The sequence below is a fragment of the Gorilla gorilla genome, chromosome 7 (assembly GCF_029281585.2).
Source record: "Gorilla gorilla gorilla isolate KB3781 chromosome 7, NHGRI_mGorGor1-v2.1_pri, whole genome shotgun sequence".
Classification (NCBI taxonomy): Eukaryota; Metazoa; Chordata; class Mammalia; order Primates; family Hominidae; genus Gorilla; species Gorilla gorilla.
The window spans coordinates 38,304,032-38,318,615 of NC_073231.2; positions in this window are offsets into that span (position 1 = coordinate 38,304,032).

A 14,584-nucleotide genomic window follows, 5' to 3' on the forward strand; every position below is an offset into this window, starting at 1 on the left:
CAGCACTACCTTGCCTTTGACCTTGGATGAGCACCTCATCCTCCCGCAGATTTCTTCATCACTAGAGGACAAAAAGTAGAAGCTTTCTAAAATTATTCCAAGCAACAAATTCATAGTCTCTTAATATTTTGAGAGTATCCATACTTGCTAGATGCTGTAAGAGATCTAGACATAGTTTTTTAACCTGAGACGCATATAGTCTATTTTTGTAAGACAGGGAAAACATTTAGGGCAAAATAAAAGGCAATTAAGAAACACTTACTAGGTTATTTACCAGAGACCCTGTGGCAGCTAACCCGCATTATAGGAACAGGAGAAAAGGAGAGGTAAGTAATGGAAATCTCTGTTTAAGTTTAATAAGAATATCCATATTATCTTCAGGTTGACTACAACCTACTTTCCTTAGAAAACCTACCATCCAATGGAATTATATACAAAGGAATATATATTTATTGTATACTTTCTATATAACTAGTTAACAATGTATTTTACCACATGATTTTCCATTCCTATTTCATTCCATCACTGTTGGCTCTTCTTCCAAGCTTTGAATCTCTAAACTCTTTGGAATTCTTTTTAATCATTGGTCTAGGAAGTCACTCAATGTTACCCAGCAACAGAGTGGGATAGGGAAAGCTAGAATGCAGGTTTGCTGACTATTAGTTCAATTCTTCGCTATGCCAATTGCTTCAATTACAGCACTCTCCTGGGTGAGCTCCCTCTCAGCAGTGCATCCTGCACACACTGCCAGAAAAAGTTTTATATCACGCTCTTCTAAAGACCCCATTAGACTATACTAAGCAACACAGGCAGTAGGAAACCTTAGAAATCATCTAGTCCTATTTCTCTATACCACCCACAGACATACCCTTTAGCAACTGCAGAATGATCTGGTCCAGTGCTGCAAGGTGATTACTTAGTGCAGTAATAATGCATATCTTACCTTACCTGATTAAAGCAAACCCTGGGTACCCTTAAAACAAATACATATTGGTTTTCTGTTTCATGAGCCTCTCCAAAGGATGGATATCATATCTTTAAACTTCAGCATTCCCAACCGTGACTCCTAGAATTCTCTCCAGCCTAGTGAACTGACAACCAAGATATATTATGTTTCATTTACCTATTGCCTGGCTTTCTGCCCTGTCCCTTTTGCAGTATATACATTCAGTCTTGAATAGAGTTCCACATTTGCAAATACTTTTGCTATATCTCAAGTCCTTTCTCTCCTTGGCCTGATGTTCTAGCCTACCTTCTGGCTTTTTTCATGTGTGTGTATGTGTGTTTTCTGGAATAAGTAAAACTTGGCTTTGGTCTCAAGTCTAGAAATTTTAACTATATAGCTACTCCAGAACCTTTATCTTTCCATATCTAACCTGTCAACACACCCAAATGTGATGAGAAACAATTGCATTGAGTGAGAACGATGGATTAAGAAATATTTAATTTTAAAAATAACTCTGACACTATCTGCAGGTTTTGAACAAATTGCTTAACTTCTATGAGCCTCAATTTTTATCTCTAAAGTGGAAATCATAATTATGCCTATATTATAGCTATAAAAATTAAGTGAGATTATACATATAAAGTATCTAATATGTAATATGCCCTAAAAGTGGTAGCTATTTTTGCTGTGATTTTAAATGTGGTTGTAAGGATGGTGATATTGGTAGAAATGGTTAGTTTTTTTTAATGAAAGATGATCTCCAAAAATAAACTTTTGAGCACCTTTAAAATGTTTATATATGTCACCTGGGTTAGAGTTAGGATTACGTTAAGTTTAGGTCACCTTGGAAAATTATATTTCAATATTTGTTTTTAAAACGATGTATATTTTTTGCATATCTCCATATATATTTAAAGACAAGTCCAACTATTTAAATATCTATGATTTCAGAGACAATTTTTATTTATGAAACTTGTTTTTAAAGGAATGAACATCCATTCATCAGAGACATATGCTGAATGTGAATTTTCTTAAAACATGCTTACCTGCAATTATATAAAAAATATACATATATATTAAGCATGCATTTATGTAACTCTGCATAGCTTCATTTTTCTCATGGATTGCCATTTATTCCTTTTAAAAATCTAGTGATATGAGCACAAAAAGTGTGACACAGGCGTAAAAGCATTAGTATCACCATTTTACACATGAAGAAACTGAGGAAGGGAAAAGTAATTAAAATTAGAATGCCTAACTTCATATATTAATAAGTTTCACAATAACCCTGGCAACCTCCCTAAAACAACTCCCGTCAAGGCCACTTAATAATTCCAAATTACCAAACTCAGCACTCAGTTTTTTGTCTTTATTTTACTAAGACATTTGACAAAGTTGGTCATTTGCTCCTTCTTAAAATATTTCTTGCACTTAGCTTCTTTGACACTGAATTACCTGATTTTTTGCTTGGTTCAATCTAACTACTCCTTCTGGATCTCCCTTTGCTAGATGCATCTCCTACCCCTAATGTTAAAATTATGGAGTAGCTCACAATTTTCTCTGCTGTTTCAGTGTTTTCCCCTCAGATGATGTCTTGCAGTCCCACTGCCTTACATATCATCTGAATGCTGGTGACATCCGATTACACAATAGCCTCAGCCCTTAACCCCATGAGCTCCAGAATTGAATATTTACTACTTACAGTACATCTCCACAGATCTCTACAGACACCTCAAAATTTAACCTTTGCAAAACAAATATAATTATTTCTGACCCCAACTCTAAAACAGTCTTCTCCCTCAATCTCCCTTATCTCTAAAATGGCTCCTGTCATCTGGCCAAAATCAGAAACAGATTCCTCATCTTTCCTAACTTCACAAAGCCAATTCAGAAAATCTTGCCTGCTCAAACTGCTAAATATGCCTTCAATCTACAACCTCTTCTTTTTCCACAGCTGCCTATCAAGTTCAAGTTTTATTATTTCCTACCTGGACAGCAGAAATGGCCTTTTAACTGGTATCCCAGCTTCTATTGTTGCTCTTCAACATTTCATTCTCTATGAAAAAGCTAGAGTAATCTTTATAAACATATATGGATTGTATCTCTTATCTGCTTAAACTCTCTAAGGCTTCCCATTACATGCAGAATAAAACTGAACTCGTTATTGTGCCCCAAAAGCCCCTGCATAGTCAGCTTCTTGCCTGCCTCTCTGATCACTTCGGGATGATGCACCTTCACATTTACAATGTTCCAACCACGTTGCACAACTTCTTCAGTTCCTTGATCTTCTCTAGATATTTTTTTACCTCAGGGATCTTTTTAATAGAGTGTACATTTTTCCTGAAATGGTATTGCTCCATATTTTCAAATAGTTGGGTCTCTCTCATCATTCAGGTTTTTGCTCAAATGTATCCCTAGGACCTAGTAAGAGCTCAATAAATATGGGCTGAATCAATAGAAAGAAATAATGAAATTCCATGTCCTCACAGAGACCTTCCCTGAGTATCTGAAGCACAGTCATCTAAGTCCCTGGCTCAGTCATTATCCTCATTACTCTCTTTCATTTTTTCATAGAACTTATCACTGCCTTGCAGAATTATTTTTTGATTGCCTGTTGATTATCTGTGTAAAGAATGAAGGGTCAGAAAAGCAAGGATCTTACTTGTCTTGTACTCCACTGCATTCCCAGTACCTGGAACAGTGCCCAGTCTTGAGTAAGGTCTCAATGACAGATATTTTACTGAATCATAAAGAGTGAATGAATAAATAAGTTAACTCTATTTTACAGATGAGGAAAAGGAGGCTCAAAGAAGTTACATAAATTTATTATAAGTCATACAGATTAGTGGATGAACCAGCATTCCAAGCTGGTTTGACCTCAAATTCCCTTCTTTTTTCGATATGACATGGCAGATGACAAACTGAGGTCTAGACAAGACGCCAGAGACTCATTTCTCCCACTCCTCCCCACTTAGTATAACTATAAACCCTGGAAATAGCATAGAAGGCAACATAGAAAAACTCTGAAAGATGATAAGAGTGAGGAAAAATTATTTGAGACACTAAGACTAGAAAAATAACATAATAGGGTATTGTACACGTCCTCCCTTCCCAATGGACAGAAAAAGGCAATCCTGGTTCCCTGACCCTCAACCTAGAAACAGAAGGCAGCTGAGAGAGGTTATTACTTCCCCTAGAAAGAATCGTAGTTCCCCTGACAATGCCAGGTGAGCCCAGCACCACTAGCAAAGGGAAAAGATAGGAAACCAACTCCACTAACGACAACCTGTCATAGAAGGTTCTCTCCTTTTACTCAGGGCCTGAAACTCCCCTCCTCCATCAAAAGGCTGGGTGACACTGCAAGTGGGATCTTGCCACAAACCCACCTGGCCTGGAAAGCCTCAAAGTCCCAGTGAGCTGAGACTTCTCCCCTCCACCTGGAGATATGGGTTCCCTAGCTTCAGGAAACCCTTTATCTCCCCTAGGTCAGCATTAACAGGGACCAGTAACAGCCACATTAGCACTTGACAAAAGTGCAGGAAGACCAAAATAACTTTGCAAATGCTCTGAAAATTAAGCTGTTTTTGGAACCACAGCTCAAAACAATAGGTCACAACCTGTGTACTAAACCTAAGCAGAAAAACTATCTGCTAAATATATGATTTAAATAGATTCCAGAGTCCCCTATGATAATAAATATTTAGGATAAAATAGAAAAAAACACCCATCATGCCAAGAATCAAGAAATTACAACTTGAATGAGAAAAAACAATGGATGCTAACAATAAGATCAAACAGATATTGAAATTATCTGAAGAGGATTTTAAAGCAGCCATCATAAAAATGGTTAAAAATCAGTTACAAATTCTCTTGAAACAAATGAAAAAATAGAAAATCTCAGCCAAGAAATGGAAATAATAACAGTAAACTGAATAAAAATCACAGAAGTTAAAAATATAATAATAGAAATAATAAACTTGCTGAATGGTCTCAATAGTGGTGAAGATAACAGAGAAATGAATCAGTAAGCTTGAGGAAAGGTCTATAGAATTTACTCGGTCTGAAAAATAGAGGGAAATCGATGGGGAAAAAGTGAACAGAGACTCAGAGACCTATGGGATGAAAACAAAAAGATTGAACATTCATATCATAGGAGTTCCAGAAAGCAAGGAAAAAGAGTGGGACTGAAAGGGTCTTCCAAGACATAATGGCTGAAAACATCCAAATTTGGCAAAAGACACAAACCTACAGATTCAAGATACTAAGTGCACCTTAAACAGGATGAACCCAAATAAATCCTTCCAAAATTCATCATAATTAAATTTCTGAAAATCAAGAAAAAGAAAAACTCTTGAAAGCCATCAGAAAAAAAAGTGATGTATCACTTATTGAACACCCAATCCCATAACAGCGGATTGCTCATATGAAACTGTGGAGGCTGCAAGAAAGTAGTTAAATAAATCAATATTGTAATTTTTTCCCAATAAACAGGAAGAATCATTAACTGTCACTAAATAAATAGTAAATCCCTAATGCTACTTACCTAGAAGCAAACTGGATGCAGTTGCAGTGTGAGAGCAGCTCTGTGCAGATCAATGCTTTAAGTTCCACTGAAGACATCTCTTTAAGAGGTTTACTGGGTCTTCTCTAAGTGAATTTCGTACTTGATAAATAGCCTAGATTTTAAATCAAATTATCCTAAGAAGGCTTCCTAAATTTAAGAACATCTATACAGTCATTTTTACTAGCTGCAGCAACTATCAGAGAGAAACTTTATTTATGTAGATTAGTCAGAAAAGCAAATTAAGCTTGATGTTCAATGCATTTTATAGATGCATGTTCAGTTTTCATTGTTGCACTAAAATCTTAAGCTTAGGTTTACCAGGCATTGCTTCTAAAAAAGGACAGTCACGCTGAAACATGCTCAGTATTTTATTTTTGTGGATATACATCAAATATAGGTTTCAGACTTCCTTATAAGATTAAAATCCCCACTGAAAGACAGCAAATGTTCAGCATTAAAATGGTAGGGATCTATGCGGAGAGACTGGGGAGAAAGTAAGATTGCTGATTATAGTGTCTTTAAAAGTTACTGCCATTATTTGACCTTGGCATTTCATTTTATTTAAAATATGCTTATTTCATACATACAAAAATGTTTAAATGATTATTAAGCAGTTGATAAGTCTTTTGAGGACCAAAGGCAGTCTTTTAAGTATGTAAGGTATCCCAGCTTTGCCTCTGATAGCATACTCTCAAATAAATGTATAACTCGAAAATGGATTTTCTTATCATCATGAAAAAGTATAAACTTAATCTAGTTTCTATTTCTTTATCTCAATACCCTTTTAATTGACACTTTGCCTCACCTAATGAAAAACCACCCTCTCCACAATCACAACTATTAGAATCTTATTCTGGCCTTGTCAGACTAACTGACAGCAAGTTAAAGCTTTAACACTGATAGCTGAAAATCTTCTAATCCAAAAGCCAGTAAAAATCTTCAGTATCCTGACTGAATACATATCTATTATTCTTTATAGCTAACTTCAAGAGGATTTAGAATGACAGATAACAAGATTTAAGAAAGCCTTAATGCACTTTAATTCTAGCTTTAAAAGTATTAGGTACTATGATTTTTTCTCTAAAATATATTTAAATACAGAAAAAGAGCTAAAGGTAAGTTACACAGACTTCTTAAAGTATACCATTTCCTTCCTTTTCTAAAATAATTCTATTTATCCGCCATCCATGAAAAAAATTATGAGCCCAAAGCTATGCTTTACTATATCAAAATCCCATATCAAAGAGAATCTGTACTCAAAATATAAAGTATATTAAGTGGGATATAGCTGATCATAATTCTACATTAGCAGCCAAAAGCAAAGTGAATCCACAAATGAGTGAGTCCACACATTTCTGAAATTCTCAACCCTACTTTAACTAGCAGAAAACTGATACTGGTAGTGATATCAGGATTCTATTAGAGATTAGAGAATTTATTAAATAACTCATGACTCATTCATATAAAGTAATACCATACAAATATTGGAAATCAGGTCCTCACAGTACATACAAAGGTAGGAAAATGTTTACTCTATATTTTTAAGAAAAAAATTATGTAATTGTAATCACAAAAATATACAGTTAACTAATTTTTGACAAGGGCACCAAAAAGACATAATGGGGAAAAGCTAGTCTCTTCAATAAATGATGCTGAGAAGTCTATACATAGATATGCAAAAAAATGAAATTGGACCCTTGACCTTACAAAAATCAACTCAAAATGTATAAAACATCTAAATGTAAGACCCAAAACCATAAAAGTCTTAGGAAAAAAACACAGAAAAAAAAGTGCCTTGACATAGGCCTTGGCAATGATTTTTTTGGATATCACACCAAAAGTTCAGGCTACAAAAGAAAAATAAATAAATGGGAACATATCACACACACCAAAAAGCTTCTGCACGGAAAGGATACAACCAAAAAGATAAAAAGACAGCCTATAGATTAGTAGAAAATTTGCAAGCCATTTATGTGATAAGGGTTAATATTCAAAATTTATAGAGAACTCACAAAATTCAATGGCAGAAAAACAAACAACCCAATGAAAAAATGGGTGAAGGACCTGAAGAGACATTTCTTCAAAGAATACATAAAAATGGCCAACAGGTGTATGAAAAGGTGCCCAACATCACTAATTACCAAAGAATTACAAATCGAAACCACAATAACGCTTCACACCTGTTAGGATGCTATTCCCTAACAAGAGATCAGTGTTGGCAAGGGTGTGGAGGAAAGGGAAATCTTTTATGCTATTGGTGGAAATGTAGATAGGTGCAGCCACTGAGGAAAACAGTATGGAGGTTCCTAAAGCAATTAAAAATAAAACTATCATACAATCCAGCTGGGCGTGGTGGCTCACGCCTGTAATCCCAGCACTTTGGGAGGCCGAGGTGGGTGGATCGTGAGGTCAGGAGTTCGAGACCAGCCTGGCCAACATGGTGAAACCCCATCTCTACTAAAAATACAAAAATTAGCTGGGCATGGTAGTGGGTGCCTGTAATCCCAGCTACTCAGGAGGCTGAGACAGGAGAATCGCTTGAACCTGGGAGGCGAAGGTTGCAGTGAGCCAAGATCACCCCACTGCACTCCAGCCTGGGCAACAGAGAGAGACTCCATCTCAAAAAAAAAAAAAACAGAAAAAGAAAAAAAGAAATTAGAACTATCATACGATCCAACAATAACTCTCCTGTGTATACCCAAAGGAAATGAAATTACCACCTGGTAAAGATATCTGCACTCACAGCAGCATTATTCACGACAGCCAAGATAAAGGAACAACCAAAGTGTTCCTCAACAAGAAAGTGGATTTAAAAAATGTGTTTAAAAAACAAAAATAAAACATAAATTAGCCAGATGAGGTGGCATGTGCATGTAGTCCCAGCTACTCAGGAGGTTGAGGTGGGAGAATCACTTTGGCCCAGAAATTTGAGGCTGCAGTAAGCTTGATCCCACCACTGCACTCCGCCCTGGGCAACATAGAAAGACCTTGTCTCAAGAAGAAAAACAAAGCATAAAAATGTGATGTGTATGTGTATATACATATATATATATACATTTTTTTCTTTTTACACCCATACACATAGATATAAATATAGATATAATGGAATATTATTTAGCCTTAAAAAAGGAGATCCTGCCATTTGCTACAACATGAGTAAACCTGGAGGACATTATGCTAAGTGAAATAAGCCAGACATGAAAAGAAAAATACTGCATGATCTCAATATATGTGGAATCAAAAACATTTAAAACAGAAATAGAGAATGAAACAGTGGTTACTGGGGTGGGTGTGGAGGAATGGGTGAAAATGGGCAAAAATTACACAGTAGCAGATATGTAGGAAGAACAAGTCTAGAGATCTAAGGTACAACATAAGGACTACAGTTACTGTATTCAGAATTTTTGCTAAAAGAGTAGATTTTAGATGCTCTTGACGCACACACAAAAGATACGGGTAACTGTGATATAATGGAGATGTTACTTTGTTTGACTATAGTAACCGTTTCACTATTTATATGTATATCAAAACATCATGTCATATACCTTAAAAAACAGAATAGGCCAGGCACAGTGGCTCATCCCTGTAATCCCAGCACTTTGGGAGGCCAAGGCGGGCGGATCACGAGGTCAGGAGTTTGAAACCAGCCTGACCAACATGGTGAAACCCCATCTCTACTAAAAATACAAAAAAATTAGCCAGGCGTGGTAGCACACGCTTGTAATCCCAGCTACTCAGTAGGCTGAGGCAGAAGTATCGCTTGAACCTAGGAGAGTGAGGTTGCAGTGAGCCAAGATTGCACCACTGCACTCCAGCCTAGGCGACAGAGTGAGACTCCATCTCAAAAAAATAAAAATAAAAATAAAAAAATAAAAAATTTTAATGAGTTATAGAGATGGTTATATAGTGGTGTTGGTTGTACAACATTATAAATGTATTTAATACCACAGAACTATATATGTAAAAATGGTTAAGATAGTAAATTTTACGTTATGTGTATTTTAGCACAATTTTAAAAATTGGGAAAAGAAACTATTTCTAGTAGCATCTAGACTTGTATATATCTCTCTCATTCTGGTTTATTACTTCATATTTACATATGATTCAAACATACATATGTAAACATATATGTAAACTCTGATAGTGAGTCATAGCTGAGTTTTCATCAGTTTACCCAATTGACCAGCTGTCTCATTTTCATGGAGCTTATCTGACGCTACTTTGGCCTCTAGGTGTGATAATTTGCCTTTAGGCAATTAAGAAGACACATAGCCTTTCAAGGTCAGAAGAATAATATAGTTTGTCCAGTATGATCATGATGCTGTGAGTTAATAAACTAGAGAAATGATTGGTCCTACGAAGTAAATTCAAATGGTAATTATAGTTCAGGATAGGTCTATCTTCAGTTAGATGGAAAGAACTTCAGAGTCCTCCATCATTTCAGATAAAATTCACTAAAATGACCGTAAGTGATAACCGTGATTAGTGGTACCTAATCATAAGAATTGTATTCTGTGGTGAGAGAATAGAATATAGTTGGGAAATGTTTGGATTTTTATGTAAAGACTTAGACTCTTTTTCTGTACAGCCCCCTCCAATGCACATTCATGATCTCATCCAGTGCTGAGATTATAAATTAGAAATTTGACATTATAAAATCTTGCAAATTTCCCAACAGCCCAAAGCTGGTGGGGGGCAGAGCTTAGATGTTTTTAAAACTTTTTTCACTATACAAGACTGATTGTGGGGTCTCACATAAAAACACCTGAGAGAATTATAAAGGACAAGTAGGGAGGTGACAGGTTGTTGCCCAGTCATGCACCTCCAAGTAACTAGCACTACTGTTCCCTCAGTTGCTCAGGACATACTTTTGTGGGCTTCTCTTTCTCTCAATATCCTTACCAATCTATAAGTAAGTCTTGTGCACCCTACCTTGAAATCACATTTCAAAATCCTTCCACTTCTTTCTGTCTCTACTAACATCCCTCAAATCCAAGGCACAACCATGCCTTGCTTTGCCAGTGCAATAGGCCCCCATCTGAGTTTTCTAATTTCACTTTGGCCCCTTTTAGTATGTTCTTCACATGGCAGTCAAAAATGCAAACTAAATAAACTAATGTCACTATCTTCTTTTGGCTTATACGTAACCCTTTCAGCACCTTACAAGATTTAGCTGCTGTTCTATCACTTCCCAATACTCTCTCCTATACTCCACTACTCTTCTAACACATTGGCCTTGTTCTGGCTCCTCAAAGGAACCAAGCTTGTCCTCAGATTTAAGATCTTTACACTAAGCTTCTCCTTTTTCTTGGAATATTTCCCCCGATCTTTCAATAGTTGCCTCTGATCACTCAATTTCATGCTTAAATGTTATCTTTTCAGAGAGGACCTGTTCCTAGCCTCATAATACAAAGTAACCACATAGTTACTTTCCATCACACCACCCCATTAAGATTGTCTTTGTACCACTTATCATTATTTAAATATTAGCACTTAATGAATTATCAATTGATTATTGGTTATCTCTCTGTCTCCCCACCAATACAATTCTAATATAGATGAGCAAGGATGTTGTCTCTGTTATTCACCCCTGCATCACCAGGACAGTCTGATATAGAATAAGTACACCATAAAAAAACTGATGAGTTATTCAATGGCCCCCATTACCTATCAACAACAATGCCTTCTTTTCTTCTCATTCTGTAGTCCTCTTAAAACATGCAAAATTCAGAGGCAATTCTTTCTGACTTCAAATATTTTATCTGTCATGGTGTTTCCTATTGTTAGAGTGAGCCAATCTACAATAGTTTTATTCCTTTTTAGCATTTGTAAACCAAAAGTATCTGAGACCAGGTTTCAATCAATTTAGAGGCTTAATTTGCAAAGGTTAAGGATCATGGCCCCTGACACAGTCTCAGGAGGTCTTGAGAACATGTGCCCAAAATGGTTGGGTTACAGCTTGATTTTATACATTTTAGAAAGACAAAAGTTACAGGCAAAGACATAAATCAATACATGCAAGGTATACATTGGTTGAGTCAGGTTAGAGTTTTATCTTATTGCTACAAAGAGTCTGTTCTGTCAGTTTTAGGATCTCTATTTTAATGTTAACGTTGGTCAGTTGTGTCTAGCCTCCAAAAGAAAGGGGGTACAATAAGGCCTATCGGACCTGCCCTTCCTGTCATGGCATGCACTAGTTTTTCAGGTTTCTTTGGAATGCCCTTGGCCAAGAAGGGAATCCAGTCAGCTGGGGGCTTAGAATTTTAATTTTAGTTTATACATTTTAGTAATTTCTCTTCTATATTTGTTCAGGAAATTCATTCGTGTTAAGAAAAAAAGTCGAGATCAAAGTAGATATAACTAATAATTCAAGCACAGAAATTAAATAAAGAGTTACAATAGGCCGGGCGCGGCGGCTCATGCCTGTAATCTCAGCACTTTGGGAGGACGAGGCGGGTGGATCACGAGGTCAAGAGATGGAGACCATCCTGGCCAACATGGTGAAACCCCATCTCTACTAAAAATACAAAAATTAGCCAGGCTTGGTGGTGGGCACTACTCAGGTGGCTGAGGCAGGAGAATCACTTGAACCCGGGAGGCAGAAGTTGCAGTGAGCTGAGATTGCACCACTGCACTCCAGCCTGGCGACAGAGTGAGATTACGTCTCAAAAAAAAAAAAAAAAAAAAAAAAAAAAGAGTTACAATAGAGTTGCAAAAGTGGGAAGCAGACATATGGTAAAATAACTCAAGGCATAACACATGCTATCAATATACTAACACTGCATTCCTGACTTAAAATAAGTTAGCAAGCGGAACAAATAGCAAGCCAAGTACAAACTAATGAGGTGCGGGGAGCGGGGGTGGCGGGGGGTAGTGCAGAGAAAAAGGAAGCAAGGTATCCCAAAAAACTCAACTATAGGTGAAAAAATTTCATCATGGGCAGTTGTATGTGTAAAAGTATCATAATTCCTGTTCCAATGGTTCCCAAGTCCCAATCACCTGGGAAGCATGTCAGGAATACATTGTCTTGGGTCTGAGCCCGTGAAATTTCAAAATCCTGGAGTGCAGACTTTGAATCTATATTTTTAACAATGTCTTGTACTATTGTGAGTTTAAAAACCTCCAGTATATTATCACAACCTTCATTTTACAGATAAGGAAGCAAAGGTCCACAAAAATTCTTTAATACCCAACCCAATAACCAGAGAAGATTAAGTTTCCATGGATTTTTTTTCAGATACTGAAAGATCTCTTTAGAAGAGTTTTAACTACTTTAGAAAAACAGATGAGAAAAAATGGGCTGGCAGTGAAATTAATAAGGAAGCCTGAGTGTGTCTGATGGATCTATTCCCCCAGGGGTATTTCAGTGTTTGAAAGGACCTCATATCAATCAACTGCCATTACATAACTTAAATTTTTGTTTACCTTCTTGAATTCGAAGTAGAAAACCAAGTAGAGGGCATTAATAGAGACCAGTTAGGGAACTGTTGTAGAAATTAAGAAGTGGCCAAATATGGGATTCATGGGACTGCTGGGGAGGGGGCAGTCCACAATGGTTGAGCACAGCATAAATCCAGGGGGACACAGTCACATAAACCACAGTAGAAATCACCTGAATAGTGCAATAAGATGAATCTATGAGCTAAGGTGGTAGAGAGAAGGAGGGAAGAAAGGAGGGAAGGAGAGACAGAAAGAGAGAAACAGAGAGGAAAACAGCTGAAATTAAGATATATTTAAGACATAAAATGTGTATAATTCAGATATACAAGTGAACAATGAGTTTACGTGAATTTGTAGTTACATAGCTGTTCTAATATTGTGTTTTCTTAGAATTACATTCTTTATATTTTCATTGAAATTTATATGTTAACCTTTATACAGGTCATATCCTATACACCTAATCCAGATGATGAAAATAAAGAAGGAAGAAATCTTCTACTTATTTAAAAAAAAAAAAAAACAACTGTGCTCCTTTTTAATGTGTTGCCCTATACATTTTCCAGGGATTCCTATAGAAATAAATAAAGATAACCAAAAGAACCCATAGTTTATCTCCTTAAATTCTAAAATAGCTCAAAAAATATATATAAAGCTCTTGGTAATTAACTAATAAATTAATGAATAGATAATATGATCAAATATTTTAGGGAAAAATATTTTAAAGACTCTTTCTCAAAAAGGAAGTATTTGCAATTTAGTCTCTTTGCTTAATTCCAAATCACTATAGGTATTTTTCTACTTAGCTTAATTTGACAAAGGAAAAAAACACTAATAATGTGAAACTAATAATGTGAATAACAGTTTCCCTTTTAAAGAAATATTTCAGAATATGTTTTCAGTGTGCAAAATGTCAGAAAAGCAAGAGAAAAGTTGTTATATTGAAGCTGTCACCATTAAATTGGTTTATGATCCATCTATTCATGTAGACTAGCTCCAAATTTAGAATACACAATGCAGTCTTGCAGTCTCTAATTTAGTATTTCTAGGATAAACAACCATCAGGTTTGCATGCATTGATTTTTTTTCCACTAGAATCTCTTAGTTTATTGTTCATGACTTAATTATCCATAGTTCTATAACTTCAATAAAACCTAATTCAATTAAGGAAGTTTACATTTATTCCAAAGCAGCCTGCAACAACTGCAAAAAGAAAAAGAAAAGTTTAGTAGAAAAAAATGCTTAACAGGGCAAAAGTTATGCTGTAAGAAGACCTTCTGGTAGTTCACTTAAAATTTTTAAAGAGGTACATTAAAGGTCATTTGGAAAATAAATGACCAAGTAAAACTTTTTAATGCTTGTGAGAATTAGCATGTCATATAAGAAGACACACAAGCAGCCAACAAATGTATGAAATGCTCATCATCACTTATCAGAGAAATGCAAATCAAAACCACAGTGAGATACCATCTCATATCAGTGAGAATGGCTTTTGTTAAAAATTCAAAAACTAACAGATGTTGGTGAGGCTGCAGAGAAAAGGGGACGCTAATACACTGTTGGTAGGAATGTAAATTAATCCAGCCACTGTGGAGAGCAGTTTAGAGATTTCTCAGGGGACAGTTGAACTACTATTA